Source organism: Panthera leo, chromosome B3, assembly GCF_018350215.1.
Source record: "Panthera leo isolate Ple1 chromosome B3, P.leo_Ple1_pat1.1, whole genome shotgun sequence".
NCBI classification, from domain to species: Eukaryota; Metazoa; Chordata; class Mammalia; order Carnivora; family Felidae; genus Panthera; species Panthera leo.
Genome location: NC_056684.1, coordinates 58,301,234 through 58,326,001, shown reverse-complemented (window position 1 = coordinate 58,326,001; position 24,768 = coordinate 58,301,234). Strand labels below are relative to the sequence as shown.

At 40.8% G+C, this 24,768-nt stretch overlaps 1 long non-coding RNA gene and 2 other non-coding genes across 4 annotated transcripts; all 3 read left to right on the top strand.

Moving 5' to 3' along the window:
• The first annotated feature begins 96 nt into the window (after positions 1 to 96).
• LOC122222088 lies at positions 97 to 24,768 on the top strand. Of its 2 annotated transcripts, XR_006203594.1 has the most exons (5): positions 97 to 638; positions 3,883 to 4,089; positions 21,193 to 21,304; positions 22,917 to 23,082; positions 24,218 to 24,768. It is a non-coding gene; the product is annotated as an uncharacterized LOC122222088 (long non-coding RNA). The 2 variants fall into 2 exon arrangements; XR_006203595.1 differs by lacking the exons at positions 21,193 to 21,304; positions 22,917 to 23,082; positions 24,218 to 24,768 and adding an exon at positions 5,559 to 5,693.
• TRNAH-GUG lies at positions 622 to 693 on the top strand. The gene has a single exon. It is a non-coding gene; the product is annotated as a tRNA-His (tRNA).
• Positions 7,848 to 7,951, top strand: LOC122223304. Its single transcript, XR_006204189.1, has one exon. It is a non-coding gene; the product is annotated as a U6 spliceosomal RNA (small nuclear RNA).

The window sequence follows — 24,768 nt, the reverse complement described above, 5'->3', positions numbered from 1 at the left end:
TTTCCTCGCCTGAGTTCTTCTCTATTGAAAGCCCCGCCCCCTTGTTACGTCACGGTCTGTACCTGCTGATCTCCAACTTAGCCTCTCGCTGTGAGAACACCGACGCCCTCGTTTCCCTGCTTTTTTGATTTCTGTCCACACTCGCCCGGGGGTCAGACCCCACTGCTTCACCAGTTTGAAGGCTGCGCTCCAAGTTTCCGTCCCTCCACCCCGCCTCGCACCTCGAAGGAAGTTGTGCGGGTGCGTCGGAACTGATATTTCCTTCTTGTGGAATTCTAGAGACAACCCCGTTCCCAGCTGGAGTCCACTCAGATAGCGTGGCCGCCAGGGCATGGGGGTGTGAAACGGACCTACCGTTCGGGCGACCCCGGGGCATCACGTCCGTACAGGCTAGACGTGAGCATAACGGCCTCATAGGAGTTCTTTCTTTTACGATCCGTACGCACGACCGGCTGAGACCGGCTGGAGAGTCCTCGGCGCCCCTACTCCGCTTAGGGGTCAGCGCGAGTGCCAGAAGGGCCTGGCACACCGTGGGCGACTTCGGAAGGCCAGGGCGGCCGGCCTTCTAGACTAGAAGATCCATACTTGGAAGCGTGGTTTCTTGTGGCGTTCCGGTAGCGCGCCGTGATCGTATAGTGGTTAGTACTCTGCGTTGTGGCCGCAGCAACCTCGGTTCGAATCCGAGTCACGGCATTGTGGGAACAATGGCACGGCTAGGGCGCCTTTTTAGGTTGGGGAAGCCACGTTGTACTCCGTGACTGTACCCCGCTGCTCCTTAATATTAGGTTAGGGCCAAAATTGAAGTTCTGGGACTTTACTTCCTCTTTCTAATTCTAGAAGTGCTAGCCAATCGGCCCACTCTCCATCTTGCCCGCTGTGTGTTTTAGGACGTTCTGTGGGGGTACTTTCTCTTTCCTCATTTGGCCTCTGTTAATGGTCAGATCGTGAGTGAAGAATGAGCCTCTCCAGCTCCTCTCAGGGGACCTGAGGGTGGCAAGGCAAGTCAGGAATCATTTCTGGAAGAGTTGGACATTTCGGTGGGGTGCTCCCTTTACTCACAATCCATCAGCAAAAACTCACTGAACAGCATGTAAAAAGCAAGACAATGCTGCATGCTGCAATTTCCCTGGGTCTTCCTGCTCCCAGTTCCCTAAATTTGATGAGTTTTACAGCTACAAAACAGGACAACTAAGACCATGAGAGAATAGAATGGTGGAAGGTGAACCTGAGAACTTGCTTTCTCTTCCATCTTGAGGTCTTTTCTAGGCATCAGAACCAGGAAAGGGGTAGAGGCTGTAAGAACTCTCTAGTCACACATTCCAGCTCCAGCTGTTTCTGTTTTGGGGATGGATTTATTTTCTGTAGGCTTCCAGTGTCCACCCTAAGTCACTTAATTTCTTTCTTTTCCTTCTGATAGACTCCATAGTAGCTGACACTCTTTCTTTAAGCTATTCCTAACACTGTTTAAAGTTAGCATAGCTTAATAATTAATCCCGTGACACCTGGAAGCAGGCTGCCTAGGGTTTGAACCTGACTCTTGCATTAATTAGCTGGGTGACTTTAGGTAAGCCACATATTGTCTCTGTGCCTCAGTTTTCTCATTTGTAAAATGGGAATAAAAGCAGGCTTATGAGAATTAAATGAGATAATACTTGTAAAGCAACAGTGCCTGCCACTCATCAAGCCCTATTTAAGTTTTACTTAAATAAACTAGTAATAAAATTAACTCCTTAAAAATGGACACAGTGACACTTAAGCATCTGAATGTTTCAAAGTAGACATTCCCCTTTCTCCAACCAGCTGCCCCAAATATTTTTGGAACTGTTGTTTGGGGATAACTTTCAGGGCTGATTTATAAGCCATGTAAGTAAATCCATCTCAATATTTATAATCACATTTTATTTTGAAATGTTTTTTGACTGCTTTTCAAATTCACCTTCAAAGAAAAAGATGTCACCACTGAGTTTTAAAGGTGCAATAAGCTTCAACAGCAATTCCAAAAATGTTTTAGGCAAGATCCCTGCAAAATATTTTCTGCAAAAGATCCCTGCAAAAAATTTTTGAATATTTTCTGATTCAAAATTCAGAATCTTGGTTCACAACCCAAAACCACTAGATTGGAATCTTCATTTTAATAAGATCCTCCCCAGGTGATTCATCTGCACATTCATGTTTGAGAAGTGCTGCTGTTGCCTAGAACCACTTGGCTGGAATGGAGGCCTTCATTGTTCACCTTGTCAGTATTTGGGGTGACTAGACCCCTGCCAGAGTCTACTGGGCCTCATCCAGGGGAGTAACATTAAGGTTTTGAGGATGAAAAGATGGTGGTCTGGGAGGGAGTCACCAAGAGGCCCATATTGAGGGATGGCTTGGGAAGAGGCAGCACCCCTGGACTTCCACTAGGAGGTGCTACGCCCCAGGAAGTGGATGTGGAATGCTGAGGCTGGGAAAGACTCAGTCTAGAAGACACCACTTTGGACTTAACCCCCAATAGGGAGCCCATTCCTCAGGGATTCTCTGGATATTTGGGACTCAAGTTTCATTTGTTCATTCATTCTTCATTCATTCAGTAAACTAGCATCTTTTATCTCTAAAAGAAAGATATATACCTTTGGGGAGCTCCAAAGGTATATACTGATACTCTTGACCCAAAATACTTTAGTTTTCCAGCCAAGAGAAAGCCCAGAAACAAAAACCAGAAAACAGTACAAGAAATGGTAGAATGAAGAGGCATTTCTTGCTGCAGTGGAACAAAACTTTTCCAAGGGAAAGCTGACATAAACTTTCACCATAATTGTAAAATATTTGAAGTTTATTTTTAGCACTTCCAGCCCCCTCACTCTGACACCCTTCCACCTCTTTGTGTTATTCTTATCTCATTTATTCTCAGTCATTAGAGCAACAATATTTATTGAGGGCCTATGTGCCAGACACTGTTCTAGGTTCTGGGGTTATAGTAATGAATAAGACAGATGTGTTGTTCTCATAGAACTATAGTCTAGTGCAGACATCAGAAAAGAAAGCTGAACAAAAAATAAATAGGAGAATTTGAGCCAATGGAAGTAATGTGATACAGATAATGTGATACTGTTCCCTGCCTATTGTCCACCCTTCTATTCCCTCAGTTCCTTTGTCTGTACAGAGTATGATGACTGATAATAGTAAGTGTTGCATTTTAAAAGGGATCAAAATTTATACTGAAGAGTAACCCTGAGTGGCCCAGATGTGGCATAAAGAGCCTTCAGATTGGAGGCGGTCTTGTGTGGACAGGGTGAGGAGGAGTCCATGGTGATCTGCATGGACCCACAATAAAATCCAATACATCCAAGTGGATGCTAAGGGCCAATGAACAAAACCAGATGAACCCTCTGGTAGGCCAAGAACTTATCAAAGGCCCCAGGAAAACAAAGCATCTACCCAAAAATGTAAGACAGTTCTTTTGAAAGAATAAAAAGCACTGACGTGATAATTTCAGGAGAGAGGGGGAAAAAAAAAACCCTGACTGAACTTTGTTAGGAAATAACTAACTGTAAGTATTTAAATTTTTTTCAATTACATATGACTCATCATAATCTTTTCCCTGCTTAAGACCTTGGGAGGTTTAATCTAGCCCTGCCTGTGCACTAAGTCAGTCCCCTGGATCAAAGATGCAACCCTCAGGGAAAGAAAGGGAGAGAGACCCTGAATTAAGATCATAGTTGTCACCTAGTGGAACATATTCAAATAAAAAATAAATTCAGTAAGAAAAAGAGATAAAGTTGCATTGCTTGTATTCTTGAGTTTTTAACTGAGTGGTGCACCTAATACACAATGCCAAGTGACCAGCACAGAAGTTGGCACACAGTAAGTGCTCAGTATGCTTAGTTGGTCTCTTGTTTCTAGGTTCTTCTATTTCCTCAAAAAGAAACCCATGGGTAGATCCAGCAGGACGAGTCCTGTCATGAGGCCTGAATCTCATTCCTGAGGAAGAATGCAGGAGCTGCCTCTCAGAAGCAAAGGTTTAAATCAGTGGTTTCCAAACATTATTCTAGAACTCATAAACAGGGATGAAGTTTTCATCATGGAATAAGAGAAAATAAGGTCAATGTGGTAAGCTTTTCGAAAGGCTGAATGTATTTAATTTAAAAGACTGTCTTCTAGGCTGAGATTATGTCCTTCATATTTTTGAGGTGTTAAAGTGGCTTTGCTTTTATTACCTGATGGAGAACTGATAATTTTTTAAGTCTTTGCTTGGAAAATTAAAAATTGGCAAGCCTATGTTGATCTCCAAAATTATTTTTGCAATTTTACAAATGAGTAAAATCTAAAAGTACAAAGCTCATTACAGAGCAAAGCATTAGGCCGAGAAGAAATGGTCTTCAGTTTATAGGGAGTCTGCAGAGAAATGCTCAGAGGGAGGTGTCCCTGTTCTGTCAGTCAGTAGTACAAGCCAACACCCATCCACCTACACAACAAACAGTGGGTCCTAGTATGATCTATGCTAGGCATTGAGATTTAAATGTAAATAAGAGTCATTATTACTCTGAGATTATAATTTCAGTCCAGGGTTAATCAAAAGGGGGAAGAAACAATTACAATTATGTTAGAAGTATATATGAACCGCATTACAGCTTAGATCACTCATTCCCCCAGGATATGATATTTGAGCTGGGTTCCAAGGCATGTATAGTAATTTTCCTGACAGAAAGGAGGGAAGGTATTCTAGGCAGAGACAAAGGCAGAAACAAAGGCAAGGAAGCATGAACATACAGGTAGCACTGGGAAAGACAAGTCAGAGCTGTGACATAAGATACAGAAGGGAGGGTAAGGGTGGAGCCAAATTGTGATGATTCTGTTGCTCCTTGTTGAGTCAGGCCTTTTCCCTGGAGGTCAGTGGTTCCTGGCATTTTGTGGTAACTTCCTATTTGGGGGATTCTCTTAAAACTATAGGCTTGTTCTCCAAATGACGTACCTATCACAAAAATGTCAGGAATACACCAATTTCCTGAAGGACATTTATAGACTTTGTTATAGGCATTGGGGGACCATTTTTGTGTCCATTTTTAAGCAGAAGAGGAACATAATCACATCTGTATTTTAGAAAGGTGAGGTGTAAATGGGTGATTATTGACAAAGTCTTAATTCAAAGGAGAGACAGAAGAGAATTTCAGCTTCCTGGTCTGGTTTTTGAGGTTGGGGCTTGGAGACTAATCTGGGGGTGAAGGAAGGACTCTTCCCTCACACTCTTCCTTCCCATAGGTGTATGATCAGAGGGCAGTGAGCTCAAAGGTTCTTTAGCCCAGAGGTAAGGGGATGGACATGATGGATGAAGGAAATGGATGTGAGGTTGAGAGGAACCTCCAATATCAAGTGTGGAATACTTTTGGGGTTGTGGAAGTCAAAATAGTATGAAAATAGATGTATCTGTGTTACCCTAATATCATTGTTAGTATTGAGAATCTGACATGAATGACAGAATATCCAAATTTCAAATGTAATTTTAAGTTAAAAGGGAGAGACACACGTAAAAGTTGCAAAAAACTGACTCAACTCTTTTCCCAATTTCTCCTAAATTTCAGGGTCAAAATACTTCTGCATCATGACTACCTTTTGGTTCACTGGCCTCATCCTGAGTCTGGATGACTTTCTTACCATATCATCAAAACTGCTAAGAACTCCTTTCCTCCTTAAATCTCTTTAGATTAAATGCTCCAAGAAAACTTGTGGTTTTAAAATATGTTCACAAATTTTTTTGATACTCCTCCCAGAAGTAGGGCTTCATTTCTCTCCCTGGAGTGAGGGCTAGACTTAGTGACATCTTCAAATGAATACAGTAGAGGTGATAGTGTGCCATTTCTGAGAAGAGGTCATAAAGTGCATTGTGGCTTCCTGTTTGCTCTCTCTCTTGGATCTGTTGGGGAGGAATAATTTACAACGTCCTTCTAGCTAGACTAAGAATCAAAGTGACATGAGACAGATAACAGTAGAAAATCAAATTTAATAGCTTATGCACAGGGAATCCACATAGACATGGAAATTCCAAAGACAGTGAGGTAACATGATGCTTATATGAGCTAAGGGGAAGGATAGGAATCTGAGGATACAAAGGGGAGAAAGACTATTAGCAGGAAGATGAAAGGAGATGTTTGGGAAAAAAAGGTTACCCTATGATGTAGATAAGTTCCTTAGGTAAAGAGGAATCTGTTAATAGCTCTCTTCCTAGTACAAGCAGGCAGTTGAGGGGGACGTAAAGAGCTTTTCCTGAATCTACTGGATTTTGATTGTTTTTAGCTCAAAATATGTTCACGTCAAAGTGGTCTATATTGGGGCAGCCAGCCCTTGGCACCTACAGATCACTACCTCCAGAGGAAGCCAGCTACTGTGTCATGAGGACACTCAAGTAACCCTATGGAGAAACCCATGAGTTGAGGAACTGAGGGTTCCTGCTAACAACAAAATGAGATCTTTAAGTGATAGCTATGTGAGTGAGCCATCTTGGAAGCAGTTCCTCCAGCACCAGTATCAAACCTCCAGATGACTGTACCCTGGCTGACATCTTGACTTGAAATTTTATGAGAAACTCTGAACCTAAACCACTCAGCTAAGTCACTTCCAAATTCCTGAATTAAGAAACTGAGATAATCAATGTTCATCATCTTAAGCTGTTAAAATTTCAGGTAATTAGTTACACTGTGATAGATAATTAATGCAGAGTTTATTACCTAGAAATGGGGCATTGCCATAACATAAAAACCCAAATATGAAAGTGGCTTTGGAACTGGGCAGACATTAGAAGAACTTTGAGGAAAGTGTTAGGGAAAGTCTGAATGGTTGTTTTGTTTTTTGGTTTTTTTTTGTTTTTTTTTTTTTTTTGCCCTCATTATGGTAAGTGTACTCTTTAATCCCCATCACCTATTTCATCAATCTCTCCCACCTACTTCCTTTCTGGTAACCATCAGTTTGTTCTTTATAGTTGAGTCAGTTTTTGGTTTGCCTCTCTCTCTCTCTCTCTTTTTTTTCTTTGCTTGTTTTGTTTCTTAAATTCCACGAGTGAAATCATACTGTATTTGTCTTTCTCTGACTGACTTATTTTGTGCCACATTATACTTTCTAGCTCCATCCATGTTGTTGCAAATGGCAAGATTTCATTCTGTTTTATGGCTGAATAATATTCCATCACACACACACACACACACACACACACACACACACACACACACAGACACACACACACCACATCTTCTTTATCCATTTATCTATCGATGCACACTTGGCTGTTTTTGTAGTTTGGCTATTGTAAGTAATGCTGCAATAAACAGGGGTGCATGTATCACTTTGAGTCAGTGTTTTTGTATTTTGGGGATAAATACTGAGTAGTGTGATTACTAGATTGTAGGGTAGTTCTATTTTTCATATTTTCAAGAACCTCCATAATGTCTTCCACAGTGGCTGCACCAGTTTGTATTCCCACAAATCATGCACAGAGTTCCTTTTTCTCTACATCCTTACCAACCTTTCTTGTTTCTTGTGAGTTTTTGTTTTTTTTTTTTTCCCATTCTGACAGGTGTTAGGTGATATCTCATTGTAGTTTTGATTTGCATTTCCCTGTTGATGAATGATGTTGAGCATTGTTTTATGTGTCTGTTGGCCATATGTATGTCTTCTTTGGAGAAATATCTGTTCATGTCTTCTGCCCATTTAATCAGATTATTGGACATTGAGTTGTATCAGTTCTTTATATATTTTGGATACCAATCTTTTATTGGATATGTCATTTGCAAATATCTTCTCCCACTCATTAGGGTGATTTTTAGTTTTGTTGTTTCCTTCACTCTTCAGAAACTTTATTTTGATGTAGTCCCAAGAACGTGCTCATTTTGGCAGCACATATACTAAAATTGGAACAATACAGAGATTAGTATGACCCCTGTGCAAGGATGACAAATTGATATAGTCCCAATAGTTTATTTTTGCTTTTATTTCCCTTGCCTCAGGAGACTTATCTAGAAAAATGTTGCTATAGCCAATGTCAGAGAAATTACTACCTGTGCTCTTTTCAAGGGTTTTTATGGTTTAAGGTCTCACATTTAGGTCCTTAATCCATTTGGACTTTATTTTTGTGTATGATGTAAGAAAGTGGTCCAGTTTCTTTTTTGCATGTAGCTGCCCAGCTTTCTCTAGCACCATTTGTTGAGGAGACTTTCTTTTTCCCATTGTATATTCATTCCTCCTTTGTCAAAGATTAATTGTGTAATTGTGATTTATTTCTGGTTTTCTATTTTATTCTATTGATCTATGTATCTGTTTTTGTGCTGGTACCATACTGTTTTAATTACTACCATTTTGTAATATAATTTGAAGTCTGGAATTGTGATAACCTCCAAGTTTTGTTTTTCTTTTTCAAGATTGCTTTGGCTATTTGAAGCCTTTTGTAGTTCCATACAAATTTTAGGATTGTTTGTTCTAGTTTTGTGAAGAATGCTGTTGGTATTTTGATAGGCATTGCATTAAATTTGTAGATTGCTTTGGGTAGTATAGACATTTTAACAATATTTGTCCTTCCATCCCATGAGCATGGAATGTCTTTCCATTTCTTTGCATCATCTTGAGTTTCTTTCATCAGTGTTTTATAGTTTTTAGATTATAGGTCTTTCACCTCCGGTTAAGTTTATTCCTAGATATTTTATTGTTTTGGCACAATTATAAATGGGATTGTTTTCTGAGTTTCACTTTCTGCTGCTTCATTATTAATGTATAGGAATGCAACAGATTTCTGTACATTGATTTTGTATCCTACAATGTTACTGAATTCATTTATCACTTCTAGTAGCTTTTGTGGAGTCTTTAGGGTTTTCCATATATAGTATCATTTCACCTGGAAATAGGGAGTGTTTTCCTTCTTCCTTACCAATTTGGATGCCTTTTATTTCTTTATGTTTGATTGCTGTGGCTAGGGTTTCCAGTACTGTATTGAATAAAAGTGGTTAGAGTGGACATCCTTGTCTTTTTCCTGGACTTAGGAGAAAAGCTCTCTGTTTTTCACCATTGAGTATAATGTTAGCTATGGATTTTTAATAGAAGGCCTTTATTTTGTTGAGGTATGTTTGCTCTAGACCTAATTTGCAGAGGGTTTTTTTTTTAAATCATGAATAGATGTTGTACTAAAGTCTGAATAGTCTAGAAGAAGCTGCCTCTTTTCGGTTCTTCAAATTTCATACAAGTGCCTCTCATTTGTGGAATCTGATATGGAAAATGGCTGTAAAGGGATTCTAAGAAATATTTTCTAGTCTTCTTAACTCTTGGGGAAGCAAAGAAGTACAGAAGCACAGTTGAGTTGCCAGTAGACAGGCTGGTGCAGTTCATTATTTCAGGTACTCAGTATCCATACGTACCATTTTACTAAAATTTAGTTTCCATCCTATATGGAAGAGTACAGGAAGGGAAAAAAGGAGGAGAAGAAAGAAACTAACAAATGTAAATATATACAGGATAAACCAAGGAAAAAATATGCCTAGCTACTAAGACCTTTTTTTCTTAATTGGTAATCAAGACAGTAATTGATGTTTGTTTATTTAATTTTTTTAGTAGTTGGTATTTATAATCTCCTTCTTCCCCTGCCCAAATCACATGCCCTATGCCCTCAGCCAGTACTTCAACTACTGATTCTTTATCTGATAACTCAAACCTTTACTCTCAGGTGTGTGAACTATTTGTGGTCCTGACTGAACTATATTGCTAAAGTCTTCCCTTAACTTTTACTGTGGGACATAAAAATATTAAGGGACACCATATCCAGAATAAATGTTAAATTCACTGAGGAATTGCTGCCCCATCCATGATGGGACAACATAATCAATCTGTCCCAGGTGATTGGCTAGTGTCCCTGAAGAATGATGCCATACTATAGATTTAGCATTGGTCTTTGATCTTGGTAGATTCAGCAATCACCACCAGCAGAGGCCAGATTAACCTTGGTAAGAAGAAGTTCCTGTTGCAGAGCCTATGCAAAACTTCCACCCCTGCTATCATGGCCACTTTGTTTATGAGTCCATTGAACAAGTGATGGGGTAGTTGATGAAATAGACTGAAAGATACCAAGTTTCCTGCCATTGGTTGCCATTGATTCCCATTGGCTAAATTCAGCTCAGTTCCAAATACCATCATATTGGGGGTTAGGGCTTCAACTCCAAATACCAACACTTCCCTCAAAGAACTTCCCCTCTAGAGAAAGGGAACAAAGGCCCTAGCTCTAACACATACTTGCTTCACATCCCACCATGAGGGCCCCACTCTCAGACCTCATCTAACCTAACCCATGCTTAACTTAAGGCCAAGTGAGGGAAAGTGCCAGTGGGGGATGGGGGTAGGTGGATACAGGAGGAGAGAAGCAAGTATAAGGAGTGCTTTACCTAACAGAGGGGAACTGGGAGTAGATGGTATCTGAGAAGATACAGAAAGTTCTTGTGTAGAACACATTGGTGCTGAGACATCAGTGGGTCATCTAAGTGGAAATAACCTTCAGGTTTTGGGGAAGACAGGAGTGTGGAAGGAAACTTCTTAAGGTCAGGGTTAGAGAGAGGAACTGGATGTCCTCTCCATGAAGTGGGAGGTGTAATAGGCTGTGAGTTCACCGAGGGCCTGAGTGCACAGCCAGCGGAGCAGAGTCCTTATGCCATGGCCAGCAGGCAACTGCATGTGACTTGATGATTTGGATTATCTACAATCAGTGTAGTTGTGGTTAGCAGGAAGATCTTAAAGGTCCATTTTGCTCTACAAATCTATATAATTCTACAAGATAATCTGTTTGAAATCCCCAGATAACAGCTATTTTATGACTCTGGCTGACGCCAAGGAATTGAAATGGAATTGAGTAAGAGAGGAACAGGAGGGCCTCCAACTACTCCTTCTTGGTACTTTGATTTCTTCAGTCATTCTCTTGGAAGCAGGATAATTTCTAGGTCTGTTCTCTTAGCTGAGAGCAAGATAATATAACCACTCAACGTTAGCTCAGCCTAATTAAATCAGGAGGAGATTAAAATCTCCTGATTTTTAATCCTCCTGATTAAAAAGTTGGAGTTTTCAGTCTCTTGGCTCTCTGCCTTTCCTCTTAATATAACTCCTTCATTTAAACAAATTTTCAGCATTTTCTCCAGAGGTGGCTAAATGACTTCAGCACTGCATTAACACTGGCAGACCCAACGTTAGAGCTTAAGAAGGGGTTAACCACATAGAAAGATTTCAGGAGTGCCAGGATGATCCTGATGTTCAAAGGTATCTAGCTCCTTTCCTTACAGCATGATTTCTTCTGTCTTCATTATTTTAAATTTTTTTTCCTTTTTTTTTTTTTTTAATCGAAGCTTAGTTGATACACAGGGCTAGTTTCAGGTGTACAACATAGTGATTTGACAGCTGTATGTGTTATGCTATGTTCACCATAAGTGTACCTCCAACCTGTCACCATACAGCACTATTACAATATCATTGACTATATTCCTTAATCTGTACCCTTCATCCCTGTGACTTATTCATTCCACAACTGGAAGACTGTACCTTCCACTCCCCTTCACCCATTTTACCCATCCCTCCCATCCCCTCCCCTCTAGCAACCATCAGTTTGTACTCTGTATTTATGGGTCTGTTTCTGTTTTGTTTGTTCATTTGTTTTGTTTTTGTATATTCCACATATAAGTGAAATCATATGGTATTTGTCTTTCTCTGAGTTATTTCCCTTCACATAATATCCTCTAGGTCCATCCATGTTATTGAAAATGGCAAGATCTCATTCTTTTTTATGGTTGAGTAATAATCCTCTCTGTGTGTGTGTGTGTGTGTGTGTGTGTGTGTGTGTGTGTGTGTGTATAACACATCTTCTTTACCCATTCATCTATTGATGGACACTTGGGCTACTTCCATATCGTGGCTATTGTAAATAATACTGCAGTAAACATAGGGGTGCATGTATCCCTTTGAATTAGTGTTTTTTTGTATTCTTTGGGTAAATACCTCATAGCGGAATTACTGGATCATATGGTATTTCCCTTTTTAATTTTTTGAGAAAACTCCATACTGTTTTCCATAGTGGATGCACCAATTGCATTCCCACCAACAATGCATGAGCATTCCTTTTTCTCCACATCTTCATCAACACTTGTTCTCTCTTGTCTTTTTTATTTTAGCCATTCTGACAGGTGTGAGGTGATATCTCATTGTGGTCTGATTTGCATTTCCCTGATGATTAGTCATGTTAAGCATCTTTTCATGTGTTTGTTGGCCATCTATATATCTTCTTTGGAAAGGTATTCAGGTCCTCTCCCCATTTTGTATTTGGAATTTTTTTTATTTTTTATTTTTGGTGTTGAGTTGTTCTTCATTATTCACTATCCAACAAGTATCTATCAAGTGCCTTCTGTGTAACAGCCCTAGGAAGCAGTATGCATTTGAGTTATGAGTGATGAGTGTTTTGGTTGGTTTGTGTGTTTCACCTAGATTACTGGGCTGTGATAGAAGCTTTAGACAGATGGCTGAGGACACCACAGAAGAGAATGGAATCTTTCTGAAGGTGAGACAGGAGCAGGAAGGCCTTCTGTGTGTTAATCTAATCTGTAGACAGTTTAAACAACTATAAAAAAGTTTGAAATTGAACTTCTAGAAATAAAAATACAACATCTGGAATGGAAAATACCTGAATGGGATTAATAGCAGCTTAGACATTGCAGAAGAAAAGATTAGTAAATTTGAAGCCATAGCAATAGAACTACCCAACATAAAACACAGAAAGGGGAAAAAGACTGAGAGAGAGAGAGAGAGAGAATACTATTAGTGATCTGTGGGACATCATCAAATGGCCTAATATACATATAACTGGAGTCCTAGAAGAGAGGATAGATGGGGAAACAAAAAATATTTGAAGATACACTATTTTTAAAATTATATGTTAAAGTATCTTTCGTTAAACTTCATTTTATGGTTCATAGAAACACCGTTGATTTTTGTATTTTGTCTTTGCCTGTTCTTGCGTAAATCATTCCCACCACCAATTTATGAGAATTACAGTTGCTCTGAAAACTCATTAGTACTTGGTATCGTCCTTGGCTCTCCTGTAAACAGCTCTCTCAAACAGAACCAGTCACTTCTTCACTACCAAATCTAGCATCTTCTCATTTGTCATGCTGCCTGATTGTATACATCACTGAATATCATTGACCTCTCCTCCTTCTTACAGATTATCTCTCTTTTTCACTTTTCCTCCTAGCTCTCCAACTGATTCTACTGTCTGTTTTTCTTCTGGCTGTCCTATCAGAGCAACTGTTCTGACTTCCTGGGAGAATGGTGGTAAGCCTGGCAGGGTTGGGTGGGGATAGCAAGGTAGGTGGGTGGGTGTAATCTGGACAAGTTACCAGGGAGGAGGTCTGGAAGAATGTCTCCAGACTGACTATGTTACATGTCAATGCAAATCCTAAGTGAAGAATTTTAGGCAGCCCATCCTTGGTAGGAGCTCCTTCCCCGCCTCCATTTTTTTTTTTTCATTAGGGCCTGAGTCTGCTATCTGCAGCTGAAGGAGCTAGAGCTTTTGTGTCCTCAAATTCCTACTGAAATCATGAAAAGAATGTATAAACAAGGGCAAATTGCATCAGCACAGGAAGTCAGTGATCAGCATTAACTTTATACTAGAAACCAGGAGAAACTTTTGCTAACAACAGAACGTAGGGCTTGGCTTGAAAAGGCCCCTGGAGATAGAGTCATGATTCTCCCCAGTGAAAGAGAGCACCTTATCTGGGAAAGACTTTACTGCCTGTCAGAACCAGTGCTACCTCTAACTCAGAGAGGTAAGAGTTCTATAAGAAAGAAGTTGAGGGTGGGTTGAAGGGCCATTTGGATATTTCACCTCATAGGTCTTGACTGTCTTTGTGGATCTTTGGCGTTAGATCTCTACCATTAGTGTGAAGAAGATCTGATGTTTTCTGTTGTCTGAAATGGGCACATGAAACAGATGTGGGTGCTCTGTGGAGAAAGAGTTCTCTTCTAAGGTAATACATCCATCACAACTCAGCAGTTAAGCACCTGACCATGTTCTGATTTAGGTTCCCTTCTCATTATACCCGGGCTGATGGCTCTCAGAACTGGTCATCCCCAGGTTCATGGAGTCTCTTCCTTCAATGTAAGATTGCTGGCCTCCATCTGATAGAGCTTTCTTTTGCCTTCTGTGATTTTCCAGCTCCTATTTAGCTTTCCACTGTGGCTTATGGATAACCTTTTTGCTTCTTAGACTCAGTCATTTTTACTTTAAGCTAGAGCAGGAAAGAATCAACCCGGCCACAATGTCAACAGTCACTAGAGATGGATTTTCTGAAAGTTGTCCTAAGCTTTCCACCCTAACTGCTAAATGCGAATACCCCAGACCCTGGGAGTTTCCATAGCTTTGTCTGTCTTAGTTGGGAGTTTCTACATCCTATGGATAAGGCCATTGAGAAAATGCACAAACACCTTTGCTGCTAAGCCTGACCTGTAGTGACCACTAATGCTCTATTTAGCTAACACTACCTATCATCTTTACCCTACTCTCTTCTCACTTTGTCAGTTGAAGCTGCGGGCAGTAGGCACGTGAGAGGATTATTGTTAGTCCGTATCTGAAAAGCCCCCCATACACATACCTGGAGAAGTTATCAGAGGGTACATACTTCACAGCAAGTTATGGCCAAGCTATTATGTTCCACATTTATCAGATAGATTTTTTCTCAATTCAGCTTCCAGATATAACACAGTTACTAACCCTCAAATTGTACCATTATGTAAAGAGCTTGATAGTATTAGATCCCAAGCCAAACAGGATACCAAGACAGTGAACTCACATGCTTCTATGTACTGCTTCTCAGTTGGTTTAAAAGGTGTGAGAGTTTGTTTTTTCTTTCCTTTGCAATGCCCCTTATGGCTTTCTTGTTTTTTAATCTTAATGTTTTGCAACAGAGGTCTGGTTTCAATTTGATATTCTAGGATCAGGTTGTTAATGGATTTTGCTAAAGTGATTGTTCCTTTTTTTATTTTAAAATTTTTTTTTAAAGTTTATTTATTGAGAGAGAGAGAGAGAGAGACAGAGAGAGACAGAGAGAGACATAGAAAGAGAGAGTCAGGCTCTGTGCTGTCAGTGCAGAGCCCAACGTGGGGCTGAAACTCACAAACCTCAAGATCATGAACCTGAGCTGAAATCAAGAGTTGGATGCTTAACTGACTGAGCTACCCAGGCACCCCTAAAGTGATTGTTCTGTTAAAAAAAATTTTTTTATGTCTTTATTTTATTTTAAGGGAGAGACAGAATGCCAAGTGGGGGGAGGGGGCAGAGAGAGAGGGAGACACAATCCGAAGCAGGCTTCAGGCTGTCAGCATAGAGCCCAACTCGGGGGCTTGTACTCATGCATCCTAAGGTCATGACCTGAGTTGAAGTCCGCGCCCACGCCCAGCCCACTGGGCCACCCAGGCGCCCCCTAAAGTGACTGTTCTTAACTGATTTCTTGTGGTACCCACTGAACGTTCCCAGGAAATGGTAGAATGTGCTTACGAAGTGATGACAGAAATCATTTCTAGGCATGTGGCTTATATTTATTTTTAGACTAGTGCGCCCCTCTAATTTTGCAGTGGCTTTACTGAACTGGCATTTGACCGAGTATAATTTTAAATCAGCTTCACCTAGTGTATCAGTTTGGGTCCCAATAGGAAACAGATGGAATACTTAAATTCAGATCATTACAGGAGGGTTGATGTGCAAAGAGACCATTACAAAGATGTGTGCAAGATGTGGTAGAGCCACAAGAAAGGATAGTGCAAGAACCTGTAAGCGGTGAACTCTTGCTATTCCTAGGCCTGAAGGGACAAGATGTAAGAGAAGTGAGGAGGAAAGCCAGATAAAGAGCTCCTCAATACACTGACTTCAGTCTTTTCATATACTCTGATCTCCTTCTGGGTCACCCAACTAGTTGGTTGACCAACTAGTTGGGTAGAACCCAACTAGCGGAGCTAAAGGGCATAGGAGCCCATTGACAGAGTCAACAGGGTCAGGCTCCTAGGGTATAGAGGAAGGTGGAGAGTGGGCCTGGAGAAGCAAACCAAAGGTACCTGACACACACAAGAAGTCTAGGACTAAAATTAAATCAATTCCTTGACACAATTTGTGAATGATGTTCCGGAGATAATGATGCCCTTTTAGGTATACTGACACCTCTAAACAATCCTTTTTACTTACACTTTCTCTATGAAGCATGGAAAGGCAAAAGAGCTCTTGAGATCCTAAAGCAGCCTCTTGAATTGATTCAGTTACATGGTGATAAAGATGGTTTTTTCTTCTCTCAGATTATCTATATCTGAGAGATAATATACACTCTTCTCAGTCCAACAGGGTTGGACTCCCTGCAAAAGGGAAATGAGGAGGAAGGGGAGGAGGAGGGAAGAGGGAAAAGAAGGGCTATGTATAGGAAGAGGGAACATCTCGGATGGGAGAGACAGCAGTGGAGAAAGAGTCATGGAAATCTGTGAACCAAGACCCCTGAGCATTTGAGCTTAGTGACTGCCCCACCCAGCCCTGGCCAAGCATTTCTGACTCAGCATAATGGCCAATTGGGGCCTTCTTGCTGGGCTCACCTTCTTTGAAATTTCCAAGAGTTTGAGAATTCGAGTTTTTACTTACATGACTTTAGTGTGCTGAGGATACTTAGGAATGGCAGAGACGGGTAAGTCTGGAGGCTAGGTGAGATGCAGCATGGGATGATTATTGAGGGCTCAGATTCGGAAGCCAGGCTGCCTGAGTTTACATTCTGTCTGCTCCTTATAGCTTCCATGACCTTGGGAGAGTTATTTAACTTCTGTATTCTAGTTTCCACATCTGCAAAATGGAAAAGATAACAGTAATCACCTCAAGAATTCTTGGGAGTACTTACTACTTGTAAAGTTCCTACAAAGAGCCCCACATATAGAAAGCACACTGTAAATGTTAAATCACATTTGAATAGCTCTACTTGCTGGGCATCTTCTCTCAGGCCCTGCCCACCAGAGATTCTTGAGGGTGGCGGTGTTTTCCTTCTAGTCTGTCAGTGCACATCTGATTGACTGCTCAGGATTATGGGTTTGTGTAGTTTTTAAGGAGGAATGGTCAAAGCTGCCTTTCAGAATAGGCCCTTTACTGAATCTGGAAGCTAAACAATCCCTTGTTCCTGAGGAACAAGGAAGGAGTAAGTCCCAAGAGTCTCTCCTGATGGAACTAGTGTCTACCTGTGTGGTAAGAGATTACTGGGAATACTGCTAGTCCAGGCAGGGTAGGTTTATTCTGACCTGCTGCTCCTTGGCAAGATTTGATCTGGCTTTTTTGCCACTGCCACAACATTATCTGTCGTCCTCTGGCTGAATAATTGTCCTTATTGAGAAACAGAAAATTCTTTCTCAGGCCAGATAATCTAAGTTCTGGGAATTGGTGCAAATGGGATGGAGTAACTTTTGTAACTTAATTTTTGGGTTCTTATCAGGAGGGACCTATAACCTTTCACCAGGGCAAGAAGTTTCTGCAGAACACGTGCTGGCTTATTCAGGAAGATCCTGCTTGGCCTGTTTGGGTGAGAATTCATAAGGGCAAGAGACACAGTTGTTTTAGGAAAGTGACCTTGTGTCAAGACAATTACTAGATAGAAAGCAACTCTATTCACAAATTGATCTAAAGAGCTATTTGATGTATAAATCTTAATTACTTATAAGTGAATCATAATTTATTAAATTGCACTTCCAGGAATAGGTAAAATCTGAGAATCAACTATTTTTTGAAACTTTTCTATTTGATAGACTTAAATATTTGAGAGAATCTGGGTTTGTCTCTTTTTTGTTTCTTGAGATCCTAAAGCAGCCTCTTGAATTGATTCAGTTACATGGTGATAAAGATGATTTTTTCTTCTCTCAATTACCTATATCTGATAACCATGCAGGGCATGGTTCTTATAGGCTTTACAAGAAAACCCTAGTATTTGTTACTTATTTCCTGGTTTATTCATAAGATAAATGATATAAAATATTTGAAAAAGACAGAAAACATCTGTTTAAAATATACTGTCGGTGATGTATGGGACTTTGATGACAATGTTAGAGAGAGCTGGAGTAGTGAAAAGAAAATTTTTATTTTGGGGTGAGTCAGGGATCCATGAGGTGAGAACTATATGGCTATACTTCCTGTTAGTAGCCTTGTTTACATGGTTTTATTCCAGAGGAAAGGTTAAAATGACTGGGATTATACAGTTTTGAGAACAGATGACTTTTGAAGAGTCTAGTGGTAGATACTGATCAAATCTACTCCAGGGGACAGAAAGAGGATATCAGATAAATTAGAAGAGAGTGAGATTTCACTAGAGGTAAGTGAAAAAATGTAGTATTCAAACTAAGCTGAACTCTCCCTGGGAATCCTCAAGAAGAAAACAGCCATCTATCCTGGCCTTGAGAATGACAGCTCAGTCTAACAATTAGGGCTGGGTAGCAAGGTTGTGGGAGGGTTTTTCTTGCTTTATCTCCAACATTCATGACTAGAGCTTCATTTGCCCCCGAGGAGCCCCGTTTGCTGAACCTTACTCTGTACTTTCTTTTATGTTGCTTATTGCCTGGCAGCCTGCCTTGTGGATTTCCAGAGAGCACTGGCCTTGTCTGTCCTTACCTGTTTGATGCTCTTTTTTTAATGTTTATTTTATTTATTTATTTATTTATTTTACACACACACACACACACACACACACACACACACACACACCATGAGTGGGGTAAGAGTAGAGAGAGAGAGGGAGACACAGAATTCGAAGCAGGCTCCAGGCTCCATGCCGTTAGCACAGAGCCTGATGCAGGGCTTGAACTCACGAACTGCGAGATCATGACCTGAGCCGAAGTCGTACACTTAACCGACTGAGCCACCCAGGCATCCCACCTGTTTGCTGCTCTTGATCCTGGTTCACCACTTTCTGAAAAAGATTCTTTGGTAAAAAACTAACAAGATGTCTAAAGCCCTTTAAAAACTCCTGCCGGAAGCTTTGGATGAAATGAGAAAGATAAAAATTTCAGTATCCCAGTTTCCATAACTTGTCCCGAACTCTGTTCTCTTTCCTTTTTCTCCTTGGACAGTTCCTGAGCTGTCTCTCAACCTCCACCTCTGTACTTACAAACCCAAGGCTCAGGGAGCAAAATAGCAACAAGCTTCTGTGCCCTGGACTTTAGCCCAGTTTCTTGTAGCCTCGTGTCTCAACATTGCTAGGGGGCAGAAGGGGTTATGTTTCAGAGAAGAGTTTCAGTCTGTTTATCATCAGGGCTTGTGTCAGAAATGAGAAAAACCATACTCCTTTTCAAAGTGATCATAACAAAGAGGCTTGCAGCTGCGTTAAGCTATTGAATTGATTTGGTGGTAGTATGTGTCTCCCTTTACTTCCCTGATACTTTTTATGCTTTTTTCCCCTCCTGTCCTCCCAACTTCCTGCACCCACTGGTGTCTTTTACAATTCCTTACAGTTTAAGGAGCAAACTTCCTGTTCAGTGTATGCTGAACTGGATTCTGTAGCAGCCACAGCTCATCTGACTATAGCATGTACATGTCCTCTGGTAACAGGCCTAGGGGGAGAGAGTAACTTTCAGACTCTCTCTCTCAAGTTCCTCTTTTCTGCCTGTTCTCCAAATGCATGCACAGAAAACAGGTGTTTAGAATGTTCGCAACAGTGATAATTTGGAGAAACACACCAAGACTACAACCTAAATTTTGGATCCTTGACTTATTTGGCACTGAGGAGATAGAGCTAAAAAGACTGCATTCATTAGGAGGATGGATCCTGGAAGCCAGATTTTATTCACTTTAAGTGCAATGAGTTCACAACATGAACAGCTCTGAAATGAAACTGTTGACCTGTGATGCCTTTTGTCATTGTTGTTGTTTCTGAGGCATCTTAGTGAGCAACATGCTCTTTTTGTTTTCTTTTCATATGTGACCTCTCTTCTCTGTCCTCGTCCAACACTCAGACATGAGGAAACCAGTGTGTGTATTGATCAGACATGTCTGGTACATCAAGGGACCTTAAGGTAGTTGATCTATGGCTTAGCCTTTGCTCTTGCCCTGGGAGTGGTTGGATATCAGGTGGAGTTCTATGGGAGAACCAAGTATACTTTTCCCCCTTAAAAAAATATTTTGATTATTCATTAGAACAATCTTACAGAGCAAACCTTTGTATTACATCTTACTGATACCAAAACTTGAGGAAAAAGAAGTCATGTGATTTGTGTCCTAATTCTGTAAGAGTTGGGGGAGAGAGATGGTAACCAGAAAACTACCAGATGAAAATTCTCAAGATAAGTCTCTGTGTCTGATCTGTTGAATTATTTCACTTACCCTTGGGGTGAACTTCTATTTTTCAAAGGTAAAGTTAATTATTTGTTATCCATTCACTAAGTTGGTGACATAGTCTTGGCATTTCCTCTTCAGGGTGTTTGCAGGAGTCCTCTTGGTTGGCCCTATCCTATGTCTTGCCCTAGACACAGCCCACAGAGCAGTTGTGTCTTTTCTTTGTAGAAATCTGCATGTTCATCCTTACCCTCTGCCTCCTCCAAACTCCACAGTGCAGAGTTTTGGGTATGCAGGATAAGTATAACAACACATAGCCAAGGACCATGTGTTACTAATTATTGATTGCAAAGGCACAGAACTAAGTTCTTAACAATCTTTGGAATTTGCTTCTGTGACAGTTTTGCTCCTAAGAGAAATTTTAAAGTTCTTAGAGGCCTTGGATCACTTAGTTTCAAACTGTAGGTTCTGATCCATTAGTGAACCTTGATGTCAATTTGTGGATCTAGGCCAGTGTTAAAGAAAGAACAAACAAACAAACAAACAAAAAGTAAAGAAGGAAAGAAAGAAAATAGAATACAATAGAGAATCCACATTGCACATAATAATATTAAAGTATTTATTTATGATGCTTTTATTTGTATGTATGTAAGTGTGACATCTACCCTGTAGACAGTTTTAAAAAAAAACATATGGACATATGTGGCTTTTATATATTACTAACCTGTTTCCCCCTGCTCCCTACTCTATATCACCCCAGATTTACTATTAATATCTTAGGTTGGTTCCAGAGTACATGTACTCATGTTTAAAACCCCAACCAGGTAATGGACAACTAGGATTCAAGACTCACATTGGAATAATGTTCTAATTGGTCCTAGGTGTCCTGGAGGGCAGTGCTTTGGGCCTGGGTCTTCAACTTGCCTTTGGGATTTTGGTCATCAGAACTGATCCTCAATTTAATGACTTCAATGGCTGGGAGACCAGGTTCAGGTATGAGAAACTGAATGTGAGGGTTCTGCTCTTTTATAACCCTAGAGAAAGGAAATTTAGGGGAAGCATGAGCAGGTTGGGCTGTGTCTTGTTAATGATGGTAGTAGGAGATCTGGTGGGAAAGTAAAGAGTACACTGGGGTACAACTAACCATATGCATAAAGGGAACTGAACAGCTGAGTCCTATGTCATTAAATGAGCAGCTCATAAGGACATAGCCCTCCCTCCACGAGGGAGACCAACCTTAGTAGCGGCAGTAGGTCCTAATCATGCATGAGGCCAATCCCCTCTCCCTTGCGTCCTTCCTGGCTTCACTTTTGTTTACTCTTTCTTTTTTTCTTTCAAATTTTCCTGAACTATACTGTGGCTGACTCCAATTTTGATATGTCAGTGAAGAATATCATTGCTTTTCAGCTCATATCAATTTTCATGGGGAGGAATGAGAGTGTCAGTGTTGGGAGAGGTGTAGAGGATGAAAATGTGAGTCCAAGAGATGAGCCAGTATATATGTCAGTTTGACTCTAAGAAGAGAATTTGATCCCATTAGTAAAGGAAACAGCATCAATCTCTTGCCCATTGATTATTATATTTGGAAATTGGAATGAAATAGGGGTTGGGGAGGAAGGCTCAGAAGACCCCTTGTGGCTTAGCACTGATGGGATAATAGATTTGTAGTACATTTAAATGTATTCCTGAAATAGCCTGTGTTTAAATATCCACTGAGTACCTACACTGTATCAGCTATCCTTGGGATGCTAAGAGCTTAATTCAGAGGCCTGCAATGAAGTTCACTTATGGCATGCATGAACACATTCAGTGTAACATCTCACCAGATGCCCTGTCATTCTTATTATGGACCTTACCAATCATCCCTTTCTTTGGATGCATGATGCCCATTCTCTACTACCTGGGTGTTACAGAAGGTGAGTCATCTCCTATACCACTCAGGAGGTGGGCTTTCATCTTGTGATCTGTCAAGAGGCAAAGAAATGACACATTTTGGGGCACCTGGGTGGCTCAGTTAATTAAGAGTCCAACTTCGGCTCAGGTCATGATCTCATGGTTTGTGGGTTTGAGCCCCACGTCGGGCTCTGTGCTGACAGCTTGGAGCCTGGAGCCTGTGTCGAATTCTGTGTCTCTCTCTCTTTTTGCCCCTCCCCCACTTGTGATCTGTCCCTCTCTCTCAAAAATAAACAAACATTTTAAAAAAACTTAAAAAAAAAGAAATGACACTTTTGACACTTATTCTGGAAAAATGTTCATATGTAGGATGTAGAGTGGTAAACCCAATGTGAAGAGGCAAACCCTTTCAAGCATACCTGATTTCAGATCGTCAGGTCCAGGCCCTATGTAGGCTGAGGGTCAGAGCAGGGACAGAAAATAGGCTGGACTACTATTTCATAATTAATTTATTTTAATCTACTTGTTCTGGAAGCCAAGAGTCCTGAGTTCTGGTCCAGGCTCTGTTTGTAACTTGCTTTGTGGTCTTAAGCTTGTCACTCTACTTCTCTAGACCTTAGTTTCCTTATCAATAAAATGGAGGAGGGGTTTTGCTGGAGACCCTCTAACATTCCTGCTAATGTTAATGCTTTAGGTCTTTATATCCCTTTAGGTCACCTGGTTTTTGCAAATCACCATGAGTACCACTTGTCACAGATACCCTGGCTGTGGCAGGAAACATCTTTGAGGGGTTGGTAAGCACTCGAAGGCATTTTGATCTTTTCTTTGGGGAACACAAAGTGGAGCAGAAAACAGATTGAGAGAAAGTATGCTTTCTGGTAAGTCAAATATATGAGGACTGTATGGGCAGCCAATCACTGATAAAAGAAAACTCAGAAGCTCCAAGGGAACTCTGCTCATTGCTTTCACACTTCATGCCTTCATACTTCAAACTTATCTGGGCACCCTTATTCTGGATATCCTTAACCACTGATCCATCTTTTTACACAGGAATGCATGGAAATGTCCTGGTCCAACTTTTCTCCTTCTTTGGGGACTATGACGGATATTTGCCCTATATTCTGGTTTCTCTCTGAGACCCTTGTTTTCCAGTATCTCTAATGAGGCAATAGCTTACCTTGGTCAGGGCTAACACGAAGGCTCTCTCCCATAATACTTATTTGATACATTTGTCTCTATGGAGTAGGTGCTCAGTATATGCTATTGACTGCTCAGCTCAATGCCTGGGACGATAGCTTGTCAAATTGGCATGAAGTTAGTATTGAGGTCTTTGTCTCCCAAAGCTTAGGCTAATTAACTGTTTCTGAAATGTTCTTAGGGTACTTCTGCACACTTCTACCATACCACTTCACATTTTGCTGCAATTATGCATTACCAGCTTAGTTTCTTCTGCTAGACTCTTAACAGCAGGAACTTTGCCTTAGTCATATTAATATCCCTATTATCTTGTACAGCAGTAGGCATATAGTTAGGTCTTCATACTTTCACAACATTTTCACAACCTTTTTAAATTGAAGTATAATTGACACACAGTGTTACAACAAACATGGTTTCTTTTGATTCTTTCATCAACACCGGGCTCTAATAATCTATTTGCAATTCATTTAATAAGTACTTTTTAAGCAGCTAATATGTACTCCATAAGGTCATTCATTAAGTATATGGCTTTAGACACTGAGAGCATACACAAGAAAGATACCATTTCCTTTCTATAGCCTTTTAAAATTTAAATTGATGAGACAAACTCATGTGAAAACATGAGAACAATGCCAGCCAGGATATGAGTAGGTGTCAGAAGGAGTGAGACAGACACTGGGAAGGTCTGACAGCAGAGCTGAGTGCTGAAAGGGCACTCACACTGGAGGGATGTGTCCCGGGGTATGGGGTGGGCACTCTGGGGCTGGGGAGCCACACCCTCCTGAATCTGACACAGCTCTCCTTGTTTAATGACAGAGGCACCCCTGCTCATCTGCTATGTCTTGCAGACACGATGCCCTCTGAAATCCATGCAGTGATGACTGGAAGGTTTGCCACCATTTTGGGCATTGTGTTGGGATCCTCCAAATCCTTCGGGGCAGGCATAGTCTGATGACACCCTGCTGAGCTTTAGTCTGGGTTCTACAGATACTGATTCCTAAGTTTGGCCTTACTGATTGATGCATCATCCTTGCTTGATTTCTGCCTCTATGATGGCTGCTCCTTCTGCTCTTGCCTTGTCAAACTGATAACTTGGATGAGTCCAAGTTCAAGAATATGGAAGGGGTAAAATCACCCTGTGCATGAGTCCAATGAAGCATATAATTTGAGGGGGTGGTGAGGTCAAGTGCAGGGTCAAGAGTGGTGTGATGGCAGAGGCTTCAAGTCTCTTGGAGAAGTAATAAAATGATTACATATCCCCTCTTGTCTACCTCTGCCTCTAGCTAACCATGTTGATTTTCCTCTTTTATTTAATCCTTCCACCAGCCTCTATCTTCTACATGTCATTATCCTCTATCCTTGATGTC